A 22,875-nucleotide genomic window follows, 5' to 3' on the forward strand; every position below is an offset into this window, starting at 1 on the left:
ATATGAAATTCAAAACATAACAGAAAACACTTTTACAGTTTTTATATTATACTTTGCAGTAAAAGCATTACATTGACAGGCACTATAACATATTGAAAATAAATGGATCAAATCTTTTCTTAAAATACAGCTTTGAAAATTTTATAATTTTTTAATACCATCTATATTTGGTTAAATATTTGTCCAGTAGTGGTACCACTAATACACGTTTTATTAGTGTCATGAACGAATTTATAATGCATCATACACATAATAAAAAAATTATAAAATTATATTACTATACATTTAAAAATATACAATTGTTATACATGGATAAAACTTTAAACAGTTTTTTTTTTTGCTCTAAAACTGTTGAGCAAGTTAAATCGAATTATTAAAATTAGGGGCAAATTCAATTTTGAAACAATTAAAAATATTAATCATACAAACTGTGATGCAAATTGCAACTAAACCGAAAACAGAACATATTTTAATATTTATGAAATATTTTTAGCATTTATAATACTTAAATGAATAAAAATTGAAAAATATTTCAGTCTAGATAACGAATAATTTAATACAAATGATTCTGCAAACTATATAAAATATTCTATCCACTTTTTTTGAAAACATTTGTTTGGAAGCACTTTTGTATAATTCAGTTGACAAATCTGATAGGATTTCGATATATTTGCGATGGATATATTGGAAAGCGAGTGTCTTGTTAAGTGTTGACTCATAGTATAAGAAACAATTTTACATTTAATATACGTCAAAGGATGTACAAGTCTGAAATTCTTGCAGTTTTATATAAAGCTCAGAAAAATGAAAAGATATTTATTACATCCCTGTAATTTATCTCAAATTCAACTGAACAAATATTAATCATTATAACAGCAATTAAAACTCCTTTCAAATTTAATTTTCCAATTAAGCATATTTGGTCACCATGGTGATCAGGCATGATGAACAAACATTGGATTAAAAATTATTAAGTCTACCCGATTAGCTTGCGCGCTAAGCCAATCAGGTAGTCTGCCCTGAAAAATTAAAAGCCAATAAACTTTTTACAAAATTTTAGTGACTGTCTGAATTTTATATTTAACAATTTAAAAATATTCTTATTTCAAAAGTTTTCAACTTATAACACGCAAAATAAATTTACGAATAGGATTATGGATGCAACAAATATATCAATAAACATTTCTCAAAATTGAAATTACTTTAAATTTCAGAGATTTAAATTTCATAATGTATATGTTGTAATAAAAATTTTGTACTTCCAAACAAAGAATTTTTTTAGATAATGTTAGTTCAAGAAAATTAAAATACCTTAAACATTTTAGACTATTTTTAAGAAGGAATTAAATTCACATCTCAAAGTTTATATTTAGATTAAAATATGATGCATGGCTCAGTTATATGATAAACATTTCCGAAAACTCCGAATTCGCACAAATACAACATGCTTGAATAGATTAACCAGTGGAAATGTCCGCTTTTATCACATCTTACGATTGCTTCAGACTTTTATATGAAGACTGATATTTTGCAAAAAAAAATTTGGATGTTTGTTAGCTTGATGCAAATATAAGTCAAGTCATTTTTTGTTCGCATCGTTAAATTGAAAATCAGCAATTCTTCCATAGATCAGGGTAGAGTCATATTTGAAGACCACAAATGCGCAATTTCAATATATTGAATTTGGTTAATGAAGGATTCGGTGACAATCTCCTAAATTATGCTACAAAAGTATAATCTATTCTAAACCAGATTAGTAACTTAAATGTGTTGTCTTACAGTTGTTTTTTTTAATTGCCTTAATGGCACAGCAATAAAACCTTTCTATCTCATTAGTGTATGTTATTCGTTATGAAAGAGAACAGAAGGACAACTTATTTCTAAAACGCAGATAATTTCTTAATTATTAATAAAGCACTTTTTATAAACACTCAAAGAAATTTTCATGCATAATACCTGGACAATACTTATACGCATAAAGAGCTTTAATTGGTGTGCTGAACTGAAATTAGCAGCTTTAAAATAAATTTAGGGAGTTCGAATAGCCTTGAAATTTAATAGAGCCAATTAGCCTGTTTAAGTATTGCTGCATTTGGTAATATTACGTTTCGAATGAGAAAAGCCATTTCTGTTTATCCACATGCAGGGGGAAAATCATGACATTTTAAAACACCACGGAAAAATAAAAGTTACCAATACACAATTTTATCTGTAGCACAAAAATGCTTCAATATCGAGTTCAATTTTTCAAGGCTGAAAGTATGCTTAAAGTACACAAAATTGAATCCGAATCCGGCTGCTGTAAGATTTTTTTGTGGCAATTGCTGCTATTTTCAAAATTTCAAAAAGAAACTAACAAAATTTCAATAATATATATATAAACAGAGAATCATAAAAACATTAGAAACTGTGGCATGCTGCCATATATGCATGCACTGCTTCAATGAAGAAAATTCATAATGAAAGGAATCATTATGAAGGAGTTCATAAGTTTCAGAAATTAAGCGAGTTAAATACAATAAGTCGATGGATGTCTTTGAAAATAATTTATAAAAGTTCTCACCATCTGCACTTGATATAGGGGCAACAACATTTCACCAGTATTTTACTTTCCAACAAAAGCTTTAGTTGAAAGATTATAGGACACTTCACTTTCTTCAATTGGAGACGTTATCCATTTTCATTATTTATGGCTATCAAAGTCTTATATTCAACTTGGAACAATGTGGTAAATTTAAAATCTGCCGACACTTTTACCAGCAAAACCATCTTTTGTTGACCAACAAAGTTGAAAAACCTGGGCTATATTTCGAATTCTATCTTTATAGAGCTTTAGTTAAGAAATCGTACCTTGTCCTTAACATCATTGAATCTAGATAAATAAGAACATAGAAAATGTATTAATCCATTATTGAAAATAATTTGATTATTGACAAACATTCAATTTTGTTAGGACACAGAAACCATTCGGAAAAAATTGCTATTTCGACATCGATGATTATGAGCAAAGTAGACACTCGATTTGCTGACACAAATATTCAAGTTTGGCATTAAATGTTTCACAATATTTTTTTGGTTCTTTAGTTTAAAATATTTAATGCGCAATATATGCTTTAGTATATTGATATATTCTCAGAATTATTTAAATAATAATTATGTAAGTTAGGTGGAATATTGATCAGGAAGGAATTTGAGCAACAAATGATTCCTTATCGGCAAAAGAGAACATGAATTTTTACTTTGATTTTAAAAAGTATACATTTATATTGGAAGAAAAATGGGTTTTTTTAAAGAGTTTTCTATAAAACATTAATATTAATCAATAGTGTTTAGTGTTATAACCAATCTAACATTTCGGCTGATTGGGAAAAGCACGACTTGATATAATAAAAAGAATCATACATCCACTGCAGCAGAATTTAAATGTTTGAAGATACGTAATCCTCAAGCAGAAAAAATTACATTCAGAATAAAAGTAAATATGGTTTGTGTAAAAATCTAATCATAATTATGATGAAAATGTAGTTATTTAAAATAAATGCAGAATTACAAGGTTTAGTCACATTAATAAAATCAATTTTAATTGGTTATATGATTTGGAAATAATTGGAATAATAAATGTAGAGATAGTTTCGATTGTTCCTCTTATTTAAGTTTCAGTAGCCCATGTAGCTCGTCTTATTCGAAGGTAACTGATGTAACTTATAAACTATTTGTTAAATAAGGATCAATATGACCGATAAATATTCAACATGCAATAAAAACTATCATTTCTGTGTCATTATTTGTGCCTGAAAATGCCTTACCTATTTCTCATCAGGAGCAATTCAAACTATCCATTTTTGGAAGTAATGAATCGATTTAGAAGGCTGTAACTCCTGTGGACGATCTAGGAGGAAAAGAGTCCAATACAAGCATTTACACTGCATCATTCTCTAAGTTTATAAAACAAAATAAGCTATTCCCTTGATGATCTTAATTTTCTCAAGTGAAAATCGTACGTACATGAATTCTCGCTCTTCTAATTAAATGGAATATTGAAATGAATTAAACTAATTCCTCCTCAAAATAGTACATATTATACGAGCTATTTCGCAGTATTTCATTTCATTTAAAAAGATAATACACGATAAATCAATTCGACATGCATATTGCTAATTGCATCTTTAATTAACCGCTACTTTGGAGAAGGATACTTGAATTTCAGAGAAACCGATTCAATGCAATATTTTTATTTGAATAGTTTAAGACGACACCTTGAATTTAAGCTACAAATAATCTGATTGGATTTAAAATTATTGGAAGATTTGTTCTTTCCCATCACACAAGCAAGTTTAAACGAAAGAATTAACAGTTTCACTGGAACATGTTTTATGTTTCTTTTTCATTGCTGTTTAATATTCAGTCCGGATAATCAGACAAAGGATATTAGAATTAGGACGAGAAGAAGTAACCGAAAGATGATAAAACGAATAATCTAGTGGTAATCTGTGAGGAATGATTGTAGATAATGTAAATTTGAAAATATAGGCATGTTAAAATGGACTTCTAGTTAGACCTTTGGCATATACGATTTTTAAAAAAGGAATGGCAGTCTCATATGAAGTTAACCGATCTTGCTAAGCCTGATCTATGAAAACTTACGTTATCAAAAATTCTTGAAAAAGCCCGGCAAGCTCCATGAATTGAGCCGACAGAAAGTCTGTTTCATTCACCAGAAACCAGTACGTTCGGAAAAATGATGAAATGGCTTCCGATCTGCAATGTAAAAGCAGTAATCATTGATCAATAAGTTTGTTAGCCATGAAAGATAAATTTAATTACGAGAATTCTAGATAACTCATTGTCTACCACCATTTAAATAGATTTAGATCATTTAAAAATATAAAATCGATAAAAACTATTATGTTAGTCTCTTTGCAGATTCTGTCATATCTAATATTTTTGAAGTTCAGTTTGAGGGATGTAAAGAATTCAAGGCAACGTCATTGAGGTTAACATAATTTGAGCTGCCGACATTTGTAGTTGAAACGAAAATTTCTAAACAAGTAGAAAATCCAAGTAAATTAAATTGCTATAGTGACTGAGGGAAGAAAGGCCACGAAAAGGTAGTAATTTTAAAGTTTTCTGCGACGTCCATACAGAAAAAAAAACGTCTTTGGATAATAAACTAGGAAATTTAAAAATTGGCGAAAACATTCTCTCAGAGGAACAATTTTCCTGCTCTTCAGCTGAGCGCTACGACAGCATTAATGAAATTATCTAAAGAATTTCTTGTGAAAGAAGTTGAGGCGATACCCATCTGTACTGAAATGAGGGCAACAACATCTTCACAGTGCTTCTGCTTTCAAAAGCAGCTTCAGTAGAAAGATTGCACATTCCTTGCTTAGATATTTTTATAATTTCCAGAAATCAAAGCCTTAGCTTAGCGTGGAACAATATCACGATATAAAAACTGACATTGCATGAGAACTTCTGAACAACTACCTTTTGTATAGTATTTTGTTGTCTTCGAAATTCAAAGCTACATCACAATGATATTGCATCTCTAAAGCACATGTTTAAAGATCTTGTCTTAATCGAAACGCAGATGAACCTAGAAAAATAAAAATTATTAGAGGCTAATTTTTGACTGTTGCATAATATTGAAGTTCGTTGATAAATATCGTCAACCCACGAAACTATAAAAAAATTAGATACAGTATTTAACATCTTAGAAAACCGAGCACAGCGAAAGTTTCACTTTCTGGCAGTAATTTTCTAGTTTGCCATTAAAATTTTGAAAGTGTTAGTTCTTTGGTTTCTGGAATTTATATGATAGATGTTCAGACACAGTTATCTTTTCCGCTTTAAGGAATAATCACATATATTGATTGTAATATAAGTCAAAAATACCGTTTGAGTAGCAACAGACCTTATCAGCAAGACAGAGACGTATAAAATTAATCTAATCTCAATATGGATATCGGGGAAATTGAAGGAGATTAAGCTCCCTTTAATGAGAGTTCAAATAAATTTTAATTATCCTTATCGAGTCATGGTCAATAAATCGTACCCTATATCAGAGTAACATTTTATGTATCGTAACATATGAACTCCCAAGAAAAATATATATGCAGAATAAAAATGATTTGTCCAAAGAAATTTGCAGTTTTGTTCTTTAATTATTGTGAAAAAATTAAAAATAAATGCAGAATAGCAAGATTTAAGTTCATATTACTCTTAAAAAAACTTGAAATCAAAATGAATTAAGTGCATGTACTCACCTTTTTCAAGGGCACTTATTTTCTTTCATTCCCTATTAGCTGAGGATTCAATATACCCGAAATGTTTTATGATATTTTGAATTCCAGACAATTCTAAGATTATATAGTAATATTGTTGGGTATTTTGAGCTATTAGGGTAGTAACCAAGTTGATTTAGCTAATTCGAAGATAACCGATAGACAGTTTGTACATTGAAAGTCAGTAATGAATGGCAAATACACAGAATTATTTCTGTTGTAATCTTTTCTAATTTACATTTAAATCGACATTAATTTTAAATCGTCGCGCCATCCAATAACAGAAAGCCTTACCTTTTTAACACCAGGGAGAGCTCACATCGATCCATTTGCTGAAGTTGGTCTTCGAATTGAAAAGGCAGCGATCATTAGAGGCGAAATTCATCATGGAGAAATGGGCGTATGTAAAAGTTTTCATACTACAGCATTCAGTTCAGTTATTACGAACAGAAGATAAATTGATCCTGAACCACATCCTAATATATATGATCTTAATTTTGACAAAGATGAATTCTCACTCTCCCAATGTATGGAAGATTTGGTTCTTGACAAAAGAATTTAACTTCCAAATAAGATTGCATCTTATGAGACATTTCACAGTATTATTTCAATCCATGTAAAACCAAGGTAAAAATTGGTGTCCAAGTGATTTGCCTTTCTAATTAATAGCTGCTTTAACTTGGAGATTTAAATATCAAATATTTGCAATTTGATGCAGGAGTCAGATAAAGGCTTTCTCGGGAAAGGGGAAAAAAGAATGTTTTATTTCGACTGCAAATGAGAATAGTGCAAAAAAATGTTCCGTTTCCTTGAAATACAATTTTAAACGGACGAGTTCAGAGGAATATGTTCTTAGATGTTCATCACATCCACTGTGTTTTCTTTATCGGTGCTATTGAAGCACCTTTAATTCGGATGAGGAGAGAAGGAAGAATATTAGACCAGGGATGTAGAGAAATGTGCAGGAGAAGATTAAAAGAATTATTCAGAAAAAAAGTGTAGACAACGGTTCCTATTTAAAAATTTAGACTAGTTAAAATAGACAATTTATTCAACTTAACTCATTCTTACTCTTATTTTATCGCCAATGCTTAAGCTCATTCAAGATTGATGGAATGTGCTAAGCTTTAACTTCAATAAATAAAAAATTCTCGTAACATTTATATCTTTAGAGCACAGTAAGTTCCTTAAAATTAGCCATCGTCAAATTATATTTCCACTATTGAACATTCATGTGTGTACTGCTCAGTGGGGAAAAATGATACTCCTAAGTAAGAAAGATACTCCAAAGTAAAATTAATATTTAAATTTATTAATGCTTAAATTTATTAGTCATGAGGGAACCCGAATTTTACTTTATGAATTACAAAGAATTATTCTTTGGATAAAACACATACTCAGAACTTTAAGATATAAAAGAGCTATCAGCACGAATATTATGCTAGGATCTTTGGATATTGTGCTATTGTTTGTTTTTTCCCTTACAGATTTTACGATGGAGTCTGATTTCGTTCAATTTACTCTTTGGATTCCCTTTCTGAACAGAGTCTGGACTATTACGCAATTAAAGTGAAAATTGCAAAAGTTCGAAGAATAACAGTTAAGAAAGGTCCTTTCTGTGGTAAAAAGGTCTAAAAGTAAGGGATATACAGTTACAAAAGACACAGCATTCAGTCTAAAATTTGCGAGGGACTTGGATTCCTAAACAAATCTTGCGATTATGAATAGGGAAAATATCTCCAAGAATACATTTGAAGAGACAGTTTTAATGCCAAACCCAGGAGGGGGTAACATTTTCTAACTTTCCTTCATCAGGTGTAAACACGGCCCCTAAAACAGTTGAAGCAATTAAAAAGAGCAGAACAATTTACTGTGTGATGAAAGGGCAGGAAAAATTCGGCGCTACAAAGTGCATTTGAAAAATTTAATTTATTATTTTGCACTAGCTCGAATGTAATTTTATTGGCTAATATCTGCAACTTCAAGCAAGAAGCTGTTTATGCAAGCTCATTGTCAATTGCAGACAGTTGCCCTACAAATCCTCGTCATGTACATTTTATGTGCTTGTCAATTTTCCTATGCAATGTAAAAGATGGGTTGGATATATGCAGTTTTAAATAAAACTACAGCGATTTTATGAATGCATGCACTTAAAATAAGAGAAATAATTAAAAGTCCCGTTTCAATAATCGAAAATAAATCTTATTTCATAATGTTTCCAAAGTAACCAAATGGGAATACTCCATTTTATATAGAAGTTTCTGCAATTTTTGCTAAAAGACAATTTATATTTCTACCGATAATCAGAATTGCAGATCGAAAAAAAAATCAGATTACTCTTTTTTTTTATATAAATATGCAATCTTGTGTTAACGCAATTTATGTAGTTAAACTGCAAGACATTTAATATCCCCTCTTAAATATAGAAGGCAATAAATCAAATTTTAAAATTTATTAAAAACATAACCTGGCAAGTTTAAAATTGGTTTCCTATACTTCATATTCCTTTATGTAGATTTGTCGAATTGCTACAGAATGAGGTGGATTATCTTGCAATAAGAAAGTTAAAATTGGATTGAGGTAGATTAGGTGCGATACGAATATTGAGCCCATAAGCATGAGTGAAAAGTCAAATAATTCTCTAATCTTGTGTAAAATCCATAGTTATTTTCTTTCTTACGAAAACGTTTCATTGCTTTCGGGATAATTGAAAAATGTGTAATCTCTGAAAATAATTGCAGGCATTTAGGTCCCATCTTAAAATAATTTAAGATTTTTCCCTTATTATTTTACAACAGATCAAGTTCTGCTTTGGTCAAATAGAAAAATATATTCCTTCCACGTCCATTGGCAGATGTTATTTAAGTTTTATATGCAAGCCAGGTATTTATTTAGTCATAGAATAAAGGGAAAGGGAAAATTTTCGTAGCATCTTAATTTTCATCTTAATTTTACCGAAAGTATTTGAAGTAAAAAACTTAGATTTCTTAAAACTAAATCATAATTTACGTCATTATTTATGAGTAAACTAGAAATTCCTTGCTCTATAAGTAGTCATAAATTTTTGAAACAGCAATAAAACAGGAAAAGGGGTTTACTCGAGAGGCAACTAAAAAAATTATCCGATCTCTCAATGGGCATGGAGAATGGTACCAAGTAATATATTAATACTTAAAAACTTTAACGTAATTTAGATTAATTTGAAATGTGCTTCAAAAAAATTTACACAAAGAAATTGAGGTAATGCAATATCGTAATGCCTGTGTATGAACTTCCATGATTTTATCCCTTTTCAGATAAATTTACAATATTCGAAGTACCAAAAATTCCTGCTAAGAAGGTTTGAAATATAAAATGCATATTTCGCAATTTGTTCGTACCCCGCTAATATTGTTTTAGAATGAAATTGAAAAAATCAAACAGTTACATTTTTCAAAGTTCTCAAGATTATGAGATATTATTTACTATTTTTTCTAACTTCTATTTCTTTAAACAATCTAATCTAATTTAATAACATCCGGTTAATGGTTAACTCTCAGCAATAAAGAAGTTAAATTTTGTGGAAATTAACTATTCCTTATGTATTAACTTAAGATATAAACGAGGTTATGACAAATTCATATGCCCCCTGTTCTATTTAAAACAAATTTAGCAGATTCAATGTGGATATTTTTTTTTTCATCCGCATTCTCTAAACACAAAGGTATCGAAAGAATTATATTTGCTTCTAAACGTTTATCATGTATCACAACTCTGTACTAGAAACCATACTCGTATTTTTAAACTTTTTTTTTCCTCGTAAATGTACATATTGACCACTTTTTCGCCGCTTTCTCTACAGAAATTACAAATTATTGTTGGTTTCTCATGCTTCTTTAAACAAAGTAGAAGAGTTTAACAGAAGACTGATACTATTCTAAATATTTTAGTTTTATTCGTTTCTCGTTCTTCGATCAGAATGAACCTTTTCCATATTAAGACATTTTTTCCGCAGAAAGAATCGTCATATTTTTATAAATTTATCACACTCCATTCCGTATCTACATGCCTTGTTTTATTAGTTTAGATTCATTCTCTGCAGTTACTCGCTTCCCTCTCGTCTTTTAACGTAACGATATACTTCCACTCATGAACCATACCTCTTTATGAATAAGTATTGCCCCTATAATTGCACTGTTCAAAGAATAATGTGCATTCACTTCTCATACCTCCCCGACTCCTCCACATCAAAAGCACATTCATTCATTCATTTCCCATACCTCCCCGACTCCTCCACATCAAAAGCACATTCATTCATTCATTTCCCATACCTTCCCGACTCCTCCACATCAAAAGCACATGCATTCATTCATTTCCCATACCTTCCCGACTCCTCCACATCAAAAGCACATGCATTCATTCATTTCCCATACCTTCCCGACTCCTCCACATCAAAAGCACATGCATTCATTCATTTCCCATACCTTCCCGACTCCTCCACATCAAAAGCACATGCATTCATTCATTTCCCATACCTTCCCGACTCCTCCACATCAAAAGCACATGCATTCATTCATTTCCCATACCTTCCCGACTCCTCCACATCAAAAGCACATGCATTCATTCATTTCCCATACCTTCCCGACTCCTCCACATCAAAAGCACATGCATTCATTCATTTCCCATACCTTCCCGACTCCTCCACATCAAAAGCACATTCATTCATTTCCCATACCTTCCCGACTCCTCCACATCAAAAGCACATTCATTCATTTCCCATACTGCCCCGAATCCTCCACAGTAGCGCACACTATTCCTTCAATTCCCACACCCTCACTCCCCACTTGCACACCAAAAACGCACACTATTCATTCAATTCCCACACCCTCACGCCCCACTTGCACACCAAAAACGCACACTATTCATTCAATTCCCACACCCTCACGCCCCACTTGCACACCAAAAACGCACACTATTCATTCAATTCCCACACCCTCACGCCCCACTTGCACACCAAAAACGCACACTATTCATTCAATTCCCACACCCTCACGCCCCACTTGCACACCAAAAACGCACACTATTCATTCAATTCCCACACCCTCACGCCCCACTTGCACACCAAAAACGCACACTATTCATTCAATTCCCACACCCTCACGCCCCACTTGCACACCAAAAACGCACACTATTCATTCAATTCCCACACCCTCACCCCCCACTTGCACACCAAAAGCGCACACTATTCATTCAATTCCCACACCCTCACCCCCCACTTGCACACCAAAAGCGCACACTATTCATTCAATTCCCACACCATCACTCCCCACTTGCACACCAAAAGCGCACACTATTCATTCAATTCCCACACCATCACTCCCCACTTGCACACCAAAAGCGCACACTATTCATTCAATTCCCACACCATCACTCCCCACTTGCACACCAAAAGCGCACACTATTCATTCAATTCCCACACCATCACTCCCCACTTGCACACCAAAAGCGCACACTATTCATTCATTTCCCACACCACCACTCCCCTCTACAGCATCAAAAACGCGCACTATTCATTTCGCACACTGCCCTCAGCCTCCGAATAAAAACGCACACTATTCAATCATTTCCCATACCGTCCCGAATCTTTCACATCAAGGCAAATTCAAACAATTTCGAATCGCATATTCTCTTCATTTTTATACTTACTCTTTGAAGATTAGCGTTGTTCCGACATATTAAGCTTCATTATTTAGAAGGAACTACATTAATTTTTATGCCTCATTAAGAAACGGCCCACTCAGTTAAGCACGAACTCAATATGTGGGGATGTATTTTGTTTCCGTTGACATAAATTAAGAATAGTTAAAGGACTCAAATATATTATCTTAACTATTACCTCATTCGCTTTCTTCCCTCTTTAGATATTTCAGTTCTAACTTTCGGATTTAATTCACTAGACACTAACCCAATGGAAGTGAATAATTCCTACAGAAGCGATTAAAAAATTCAGTTTATCATGGTGTGAAAATTAGAGTAAATTCCACATGATATTCGGAAAATTAGGTATCAAATAAGAAAACATGCTTCCCATCTTGCGGCTTGCTATTCGAGATAATGTCGTATGATAGGGAGAAGGACTATTTTATGACTCAGACTATTTTATTGGCATTATATTTTAACGAATTTTAAATAACTAATGTTAGAAAAACAAATTTAGATAAATATTTTCAAAACGTAAACTTTCAGGCAGTTTGGAGTTGACTAAAACCCAACACATATGAAACCGTGAATTTACTGCTCAGAAAAAATTGACAAGTTAAGGAAATCCAGGCAGTACTTTCAGTATTAATAATGGTTATTGCAGGAAGATTAAAGCTCCAGCTCAAACACGCACTGGGGGGGGGGGGCGGAAACTACGAAACATCTTAGAATTTTTAATTCTACACTATAGGCACATTTCGAACTTATTTATTTTACTACATCCGAAATATTAAAAGGCTCGTCTTCAGACATTCCCAACCCAGGATTTGATCTTAGTGGTTAAGTGTATTTTTCAAATGTGATTAAATCACTTTCCAACGAATCTGAATATTCCTATATTCTAAAAATGAAGGATAAACTAAGGATGAAATACTTAGTGTTTTCTTTGTACCATTCTCGTGTTAGGATGACCAATAACTATTAGAGTAATTGAGTTGGTTGATTATCGGTACAGTCGTAATTTATCTTTAATTCTTTGGCACTCTTTTCGAGCAAAAAGTAAAACGCGGGAGGCATTTAAGTTAAAAAAATGTAACCATTACAACATTTAAGTTTTTTAATACCAACTTGAATGGATTTGATGAAAACGTGAGAAATTTTGTTAGCACAAAAGCAGAAAAATTTAGAAGGCACTGGTAAAATTTTAGAGAACATAATATACGATACGGTCATGATCTAACATAGAATAATTCAGAGCAACCAGATGGAATACAAATTTTTAAACAAAGACATTAAATGAATTTACTATTTAACACTGCAGATAATTTTATATAGAAATGAATAAATAGAATTTTCCGTCATTAATTTCCGACTTCATCAAAACATTCGAATAAAGACGGAGTAAAATCATAGAATGTCTTCGTCACAAGACATTTTTAAATTGCTATTACATTATTGAATAAATATTTTCAGCGAAACTAAAAGATTTTTTCAGAATGTTTCAATAAAATTAATCTGTAAATTAGAATTAAGGCGAAAAGTAAGTCATTAATATGAGATGCAATCTTGGCTAATTTTACGTTTAGATTTAGCTATTTCTTATTGTCAGTTGTAGTTGACAAAATTAATAACTTCCGTTACAAAAAATTTCAATAAGTTTGTATAAAAAATTATCCGATTTCAAAAATATTTAATTAACCGAGTTAATTATCATTAAGTGCGAATTTGTAACACTTAGGGCATTTATATTTCTACAATGCAAACTAACCTTCACAGTTTCCCCCATTCTTGCCTGCACAAAACAAGACCGCCTTGACGATAAAAATAGAAAAAAAAGCAATCGTTTGTTTTTCGATTTTCAAATAGAATACTAGAAGGAATGCAAAATAAAACATTATCAGAAATTCCTGAATTTCCTTTTAAAACGAAGCATTTCGCATATTTACTTTTACACATCGCAAAACCGGATTTCTCGTCTCCAATGCACTCAAGCTTTGCTTATTTCAATCAATTCAAACGCATACATTCTTTAAATTGTTATTTTACTTATAGTTATATCTAATTCAGTTTGTACACTGAAAAAAACCTAAGAAAAATATCGATGATCAGGACTCAACATTCACCTTGTGTACATAGTTGGCTCAGAGCCTACAATAAATGTTCTAGACATTAGAATTGTTGGACAGTAAAAGTTTTGATCACCATCTGGTGAAAACATTGAAGCCTATGATTTCATGTTTTTATTTCGTCGTGTAGAACTATTCCATGTCCTTTTATCGTACTGCTTATTCTTTTGCTCCCTTCAGTTGTTTTAATTCTGCATGAGGCCATGTTTACAGTGAATGAAGGAATAGAAAACTTAAGCCCAACCCTTTTCAATTGCTGTCGGATGAAATCGCGATGTTATTACAAGACACATTTTAAAGAATTTTGAAAGATCCCCATATATAAACGAAACATTTGTTTCAGGAACGTGAACAGATCTCGTGTACATTTTAAAATGAATGCTGTGTTTTCGCAATGTGGTTTCTGCTTCTTTGAACCCCGATACTTCCCTTTTATGTCAGAAATGGTTCCCTTGACTCTCAATCTTTAAGCTTTTGCAATTTTGGCTCAAACTGCCAACACCAATTCTTCGAATTTTGCTGAGACAAGAATTTTGAACACTGTGCATCTTTCCTAAACTGTCCTGTAAAATTTAGATCAGTTTTTACATTTCCTTCTTTTTCTGCGTTTTTCTAGTTAAAAAATATTCAGAGTAACTGTTTTACTGATGATGAAAGCCTGAATCTGAGCTTCTTGGAATAATTAAAATACTGTAATTTCACCATGCCAATTCATTCAAACTGTTTTCGTATATTTCTAACATCAGACGCATATAAATATTCCTCAGAGCAATCAGTCAATATATTCACTATAACCTTTCGAGCGTAGTCTATCAAAAACTCTTATTTTGCTAGTTGGGATGACGTTTTTTCAATCACATTGTTTTGACTTAAGGGTGAAAAAAGCAGTAAATTCCCATTTTAATGCATTAATACACAATGTAATAGCTATTAGATAATAAAGATGATCTCTGCCGATATTTATACGTCGCATCCTATAAACAAATAGTTAAATAGTATAATACGAGTATTAAATCCGTTTATTTGAAATTAAAGGCAAGAAATAAAAGTAGAATCCAGAAGATTGCTCAGGAAAGGTGAATCTATCCTACTAGAACGAGAAATTTTTCGAGGAAAGAATTTCAGTTTTTACAAAAATAACTTTATATTAACAATTGAACATTTGATATCCGAAGCAATATAATTAAAACTTTAAATATAATTATAACTTATTAATTTATAAGTTCAAAAAATCTAACTGTTCTTAAGGGATTAAGTTTCTAGCAGCAGTTCAATGCAGTAGAATTGTTTAAAATTTTCCTTTTTTGGTGGTGCACAGATTCTGCAATTTAAGATTTGGATTACCAGATAACTTATAGGTATTAATAAAACACCGGTATCCCATCTGAATTACTTGGAATGTTCTAAAGTCTAATATCAAAATTATACGATTTCAAAATTGAGGTTTTATACTTAACGTCATAAGAGCGAGAAGTGATTGTTATGAAAGCGCTATCACTGACAAAGGAGCAGAGCTGGCTGTATCAGGGAGATATCCGCATTCTATTGATAGACAACTTTTTCAAATTCCATTTTAGTAGGCATCTTGAAAGCTTTTTTCTTTCCCATATGATAGTTGCCGTATAACTGGAAACTGTACATACAAGTGGCCTGAAGAGGCGCTTTGCAAAATCAGCTTGTTTAGATACTGGATCTGAAAAAAATGTTTTCATAAATTCAAGGACTGAACACGTTTCTATATTCTTTAATATCAACATTTAAAGAATATCCAAATATCTATCTCAAATTATAATTAATATGTTATGATACAGAATAGATGAAGAGTTTCTTAGCCATTAAAGATGCAATACATTGATATATAATAAAAGTTAAAGTTATGCAGAAGATACGTTTCGCAATCACTATTCGCGGCAGTTAATTATTTTCCTGTTTAGCAGTGAGCTGATGCCTTTTCAAGAATGCGTTAGTCTATCAACGATACAAATTATATTGCATTTAATTTTTATACTATCAGTGTTTTCATATAGTTTTGAAATTTCTTAAACATTTTCTGCTTTAGAAAAAGTTACTTTGTAAGAAAAAGAAGCGCCGGGAGGATTATTAGAAGTTGAGACGCCATCTTTGTTCTTAGTGCAAAAATCCCGTTGTATCCTGGTAGCATATATTTCAGATTGCAAAGAAAATAGAATATTAGTTGGGACTAAAAAAAGCCGCAAGTGGGGTTTATAAAGTAATGATGCTAATGGAATAGGAGAAATAGTACAAGTGGCATCTAAATTGCGCAAACAATCGCATTTCTTATAATATAACGCCGAAGAGAACTTAGTAGATTTGTTCGCATGCGGAAATTAAGGATTCCATCCACAAATATCCGCCTAAAGCATGCCGAAAGAAGCAAGTCAACACACGCTAATTTTACATTCTTGCACACCAGATACATTTTTACAAAATAATGCCTTAGGGTTTATGCAAAAAATCCTTTGAGCAATTTGCACGTGTTGAAATTAAAGGGCTGTAAAAAATAGTTTAAAATCGAAGAGAAAAGCGATACACTGCCAAATAACCCGATTATTGAAGTAGTCTGCTGCCGCAAAATCATACCGGTTTATCAAAAGACCACTCAAAGAGTATCGCAAGTTATTTTGTAAGCCCAATGCTTCAACAAAAGTTCAGAGTTGACACATTGTTGAATTTATTAAAATAGTATTTAATTTCAGAAATCTTCTAGGCAAATTTAAATCGAGAGCTGATGCTTTTTTTATTTACAGCAAGCATAGGAAAAGTCTTTATTAATTCCATAGTTATCTTATTCTCAACTGCAGTTTAATAGTACAGACACTTAATTTCAATACCAATAACAATCAAGCAGTACTGATCATTCAGCGGCAGTATAATTCTTTATTCCTAAATGCTTTATTTTTCAAAATCTTTCACGTTTCCAAGTATGAAATTTTGTAGCGAGTTTTTAACTGTTGTATTGAGGTCAGTTTTGAACCGATGACAATGCAAGATTTGAAAACCAGATTTTTTTAAACTGCCAATTAAAATCGGTTTTGCAGAGAAAACGTTAGAAATCAATTTGAAAAATATTTGTGATTCAATTTCAAAACCATGAATTATGAACTATTTAATGAGAACGGACACAGGTTAGAAAATTATATTCAGGATGAGTTATTATAGTGGCAGCATACTTTTAAAATGTATATTATTTAAAAGCTCAATAGTCAGACTATTCTCATAAAATGTCCTTCAAACGTTCAGCATACCTGTATTATTAACAAGCGTCAAGACAAAGTAATCAGTTTGACATTTGCTTAGCGACCGCGGAGCCACGATTCGATCCTGGAAAAGTCCCGTAAACTTCTTTTAAATTAACAATTTATAAATATTTAATTTGCGTTATTCCTTTTTATGTAAAAAAAGCGTTTATTTCGGTTTTATTTGAGTTATAAACCAAAATTTATTGCTTTAAATTTAGAATTAAAATTTTATTATTTGCTAAAAATAATTCTATAATTTCCACAGATAAATTTTAATTCTGATAAATATTACCCGATTTTACAATAAAAATATTTCATTAATTCTGGATACTTATTCTACGTTTCTAAATTTCTTAACTAATCACAATTGCTTAATGTGATACTGAATTTAAGGATTTTGATGCAATGAAATTTAGTTAGCAAACTTCCATTATAAATTTTTTTTTTTTATTTCATCTTCGATACTTCACTCTAGCTTAATTTCATCTCCAATCTCCGATACAACTACATTAGTCCTATTTGAAAATATTTTCACTTCGTAAAACTTTAAATATTTATTATGAATTAAAGAACAAAATTCCAATCACTGCAAATCCGGAAATTGTCACGTTTCGTCTGCTTCTATAACAAGAATTGTTGAAAGTATTAACACAATTCCCGCAGAAATTCTTCCTGCAGAAAAATTTCACAATCTAGTGTAATTTTCAAAAACATATTGGTCTGTTTTTGTTACTTCGTAAATTTTTCTTACAGAATGCGTTTTGGTAAAAATTCGTTCGCATTCTTTTTCGTTATGCTTTTTAGTGTTAAAATTTTGGACCACTCGTCTACGTATTCGACATCTTAATACCGTTACCATCGTTTGCTATGTTTTTAATAAATTATGTGTTCTCTTTAATTTCGAAGTAAATACGGTTTCGAAGAAAAAGTACAAGTAATTAATCTATTAAAATTCAAAAATATAAAACTATTATTTTAGATACATAAATTATTAATCATTGCTAAAGTTACATTTTTATTATCTTAACGTTCAGAAATTCAATTCTATTTATAATTCAAGTATTGTACGCATAAACATTTGAAATAAAAAAATTATAACATAACTCGAAAACATTTGTAAATTTGAAATAATTTGAGAAACAAATTTTAAATTTTCTATGGTCGAACCCTCGCCTCGCGAATGCCTTACCGAGTGCAGCGTATGAAATCTCCACGAAAGTAACAAATTACAAGATATGTTGAAAGTTTGAGGGATATTTTCGGGGAATTAACTGGTTATTCCGTTTTAATATTTTATTGATCGAACATTCTAAAAATACCCCGATATCATAAAATCTCACCCTGAATTTTCCAACTGGTACCCTCGATTTGTTAGACTAGAAAGTTCAAAAAATATTTTCATATTCCATTTCATTAATGTAGTAAAATGTTGAGGATATATTACAAAAAATAAAGCAACATTATGAAGAAATAAAAGCAATACAATTAAAGATTCTTGGATATTCATTTAAAGTCGAAATATAATTAAGATCAGAATTTTAAATTACTTAGAATATTTATCAGAATCACATGTTTATTTTCATAGTTAATTTTAAGACAATAGAAAAATAAAAATAAAGAAAGTTTATCAAAAAATTGAATTTTGGAGGCCAAAATAAGGTTTTGAAAGCAAATGGTACAGAAGACATTTGAAGAAAGATAGAATGCCTTGGTGGATATCAAATAAAAATTCCTGATTACTCATTACACGAAATTCAGATCTAATGTGATCTGAACTTCAAATTAAGTATTTTCACCTGATTCAAATGCATTTACGATTTTTACTGTAATCTTAAAAAATTGATAAGTTATTTTTCCATTTTAACAAGCCTATAAAAGTCATTTTATTAGTATTGTCTTCAAATAAATGATATCTGGAGTGTTGAAATACTAATATCTTCTGGAGTTCAGCTTGATCTTTATGAGTTGGGATGGAAGCAAGAAACAGGTTACCGATAATTCATTTTTCAAAAAATAACAAGCAATAAAATGGATACACAAATTTAAAATAATTGCAAATTTTAAATGAGTGGATTAATCCATCAGAATTTTAGCAAGATCAGTTAAAGTCCAGTATATCAATAGTAAATACACTATATATTTAAATAATTCATTATACAATCAAAAGTACCTGGATACTTAGAGAAATTTGAAAATATAAATACGAAAGGGTAGAAGGATCATCTTTTAATCTGAACCATAAACAGTTTAAAACTGAATTTTAATCTGAAAGTTTGGACACGATTAATCTAGGCTATAACCAGAAATCTATTTGCGCTGATCTCGTTTCAGAAGAAGCTGATGAATTGCAACTTTCAACAATAGCTGTGGTTGCACTGAACACATATGTGCATGTAATTTCTTAAAACTAACTTAAATATGCAAATTTAAAAGACATGCTTTCTTAACCCTTTGGCTACCTTTGACGTATCAGTATGTCATTTGTTCGAGCAAAGACGCGCATGACGTTCTGATACGTCACTGAAACATACGAAATTTAACTAGTTCATTCCGGTTTATTCAAAGTAATGCGTATTTGTTGCAACAGAACAAATAATTTCAGTAGTTTTTTAAACTTTATTTGGGATACACAATCCCAAAAACTAACCCAATAGATAACATTTATCTTGGAGTAATAGCTGTTATTGTAGCAAATACTTCAAACCATTATTTGAATTATTTCCACTTTGTTCGGATGTTTTTATTCAACAGTACATAACAGGCTGCATTTTGTTATAAAAATCAAATGTCACAGTTGAATTTATAATTCAAAATGTCTAATACACTAAATTTAGTTCATTTATGTAGTGAATTTCTAGTATTTAAACAATTATACTGAAGATTCAAGTTAAAAATCTATTGGCGCAAAAACTCATTTAATATGTCTTAAGGAGCAAAATCAATATCTTTGAGTCTTCAATGTTTTCATTTAGAATTTTTCTATCATTCATCCTTTTATTTTGAAATTATGAAAAAAAACCCTATTTTGTTTCTAATATGCAAAGATTATGTACTGCAGTTATTTAAATTTTGAGTAACTTATTTTTGAATTCCAATACTTATTTTTTCGGGCTTGTTGAATCCTGTAAGTTTAGCTCAATTTTTTTGATAAAACTGCGTATTATAAGCAAAGAGAAGTTGAAAAAATTTGCGTTTGTAAAGAGAACCTTAATTTTATCGAATATATGATATGCATACAAGCATTTCCTGAAGAGTTTATTAACAAACCAATAATTTATAGGTCTCATAAATCATTATCAGCATTTTGTGAAACGGAGTGAATTGAAATCTTTGAACAGTTTCTTGTGAACCATCTGAAATACCCATGTTGTCGATCATTAAAAAATCCGATTTGAAGCATTCTCCAGATAGATGACTTTCAAGTGTAGTTTTGGAAAAATTCGAATATGTAAATCCGAAAGAATCCGAGTTCGCTTGATCCAATAATGCATATATAAAAATATTAAAATGGAGATTTAATATTCGAATGCAACAGAAAATATTTCCCGTTTATAAATACAAACATTGTTACAAAAATAAAAACTAAATTGATTAAGTGACGAATCAACTTTAAAAAGATATTATGAATCTGAATAATTATAATATACAAACTCAAATGAGGGCTAGAAAAGATTTACCAACTACAGTATCAAAGCTATAAGAAAGAGCTCAGATTCTGGCTCTAGACGGTCTCTCATCTTGAATCATACATAAAATCCCATTGAGATGAGATTCCGTAAGTTTCTTAAACATTAGTAATATATGGAATAAGATTTAAGATTACATCATACTCCTGTATTATATAATTGGTGAAAATATTGCAAAATCACATTTGATAATTGTTAAAAATTTTGAAGCCATTAGTAACAATTTGGGTTTACTCATAACTTAATTAGATGCAACATTTCCAGCCACTGAGTGAAGGGGTGAAAAAATTCTTTACAGAGGTGCAGTTTGATATTATACAAAATAAATAGATCTCCCGTTGAATATGTCTTATAGAAAAAAATGAGAATATAACTTATATTCGTAATAATGACTTACGGTTGTAGCTATTTATTGTTACTGCTGTAATGGATTATTCATAAATTACCCCAACGTGTTCTTAAAAGATGGTTTATAGATAAAAAAATATAACGTTATTTTATCTTATGCACTACATGATAATCAGATTTTTTCAGGGCGGACATTGAGATTTCAGAACAGTATTACAACTATAACTAACAATTAGCATGTTAAATATTATGATTCAAAGAGTGCAGATTAATAACTAATACTTCCTATTTTTTAACAAGCAAAAAATAAATAGGTAAATGAAACTTACTGGTGTGTTCGTACTGTTACCCAAGCAATATTTTCAGCCGTTTAATGTCTTTAATTGTTACTAGATAGTAACCATATAGCACTCTTCTGCCGAATATCAGTGCGTGACCACAAATTTTTGCTAAACGTTAAAAATACAGCTTTGAAGTTTCCGCAACACTAATATTTGACAAAGTTCATGCAATGATGTGTAGCAATGCAACAACTTCAATTGGAAACTAGGTAAAAGTGAATTTTAGTGTGCACCCAGCTGCGCCAACAATGCCAAGTCGCCAATAAAGATGGCGGACAAAATAAACAAATACTTCCGCCGAACAGTTACGGTTACTATTTCCCGCCATCTAATTAGAACTTTTTACTGATAAGTATTTTTTTTTTTTTCATACTGCCCGGTGCCTTCTACAGATGCCTTCGGCATCTGTAGAAGGCACCGGGCAGGATATTTTAACTTAAAAAAACATCCTACGGCTTCGCTAGCAGCGGGAGCGGGAACCTAGTAGCTTCGCTAGCACATTGAACATAAAGACTGTGTGGAAAACAGAAACAGTACATAACCAACAGAAAAGAAAAAACGGAGAAATAAGCAATCGGAACATTCTCCATACAAAATTTGAAACAAACATACTTTCCCCACCTTCATCAACTTGTAAAAGAATATATTCCACTCACCTTCCATCCATTCTGCGGTTCGATATCAAACCATTCTCAATACAAAATTTCAAACAAGCATCTATTCCTAATTTCATTAACTCGTAAAATATATATGTATGCATATTTAACTCTCTCTTCATCCATTCTACATGTTCGATATAATCCCGACATAACAAATTATGAAGGGAACCAACCGTTATAACACCAAAAGAATTATGAGAACTGCGAAGAATTCCATTTGCAGCTGTCTTTGAAAGTGAGAATGCAGACGATTTTTTCAAAGCAAATACTGACAATTAAAAATTGCAAAAGAATAAATATTTTCTGTTCGTATTCACATTAAAAAAAGAAAGAAGAAAATAACTTTTAATTATAAGCTTAAATTTCTTTATAATAAAGAACAAAAGTAAAATCTTTAATCGATATTTTTTTTAATATTTTTAATTTAACAATTTTCATAATTTAATTGTTGTTTAAGTACAACTCAACCATTGCAAAAAATAGTAAACAAAA

At 31.0% G+C, this 22,875-nt stretch overlaps 1 long non-coding RNA gene across 1 annotated transcript; it reads right to left on the bottom strand.

Moving 5' to 3' along the window:
* Nucleotides 1-2,061: 2,061 nt before the first annotated feature.
* Nucleotides 2,062-21,926, bottom strand: LOC129959935 (uncharacterized). Its single transcript, XR_008783482.1, has 6 exons — nt 21,713-21,926; nt 15,592-15,782; nt 6,579-6,748; nt 4,645-4,758; nt 3,807-3,889; nt 2,062-2,872 (listed from the first exon to the last, which is right to left on the bottom strand). It is a non-coding gene; the product is annotated as an uncharacterized LOC129959935 (long non-coding RNA).
* Between the last annotated feature and the right edge of the window lie 949 nt (nt 21,927-22,875).

The sequence above is a fragment of the Argiope bruennichi genome, chromosome X2, assembly GCF_947563725.1.
Source record: "Argiope bruennichi chromosome X2, qqArgBrue1.1, whole genome shotgun sequence".
Taxonomy (NCBI): domain Eukaryota; kingdom Metazoa; phylum Arthropoda; class Arachnida; order Araneae; family Araneidae; genus Argiope; species Argiope bruennichi.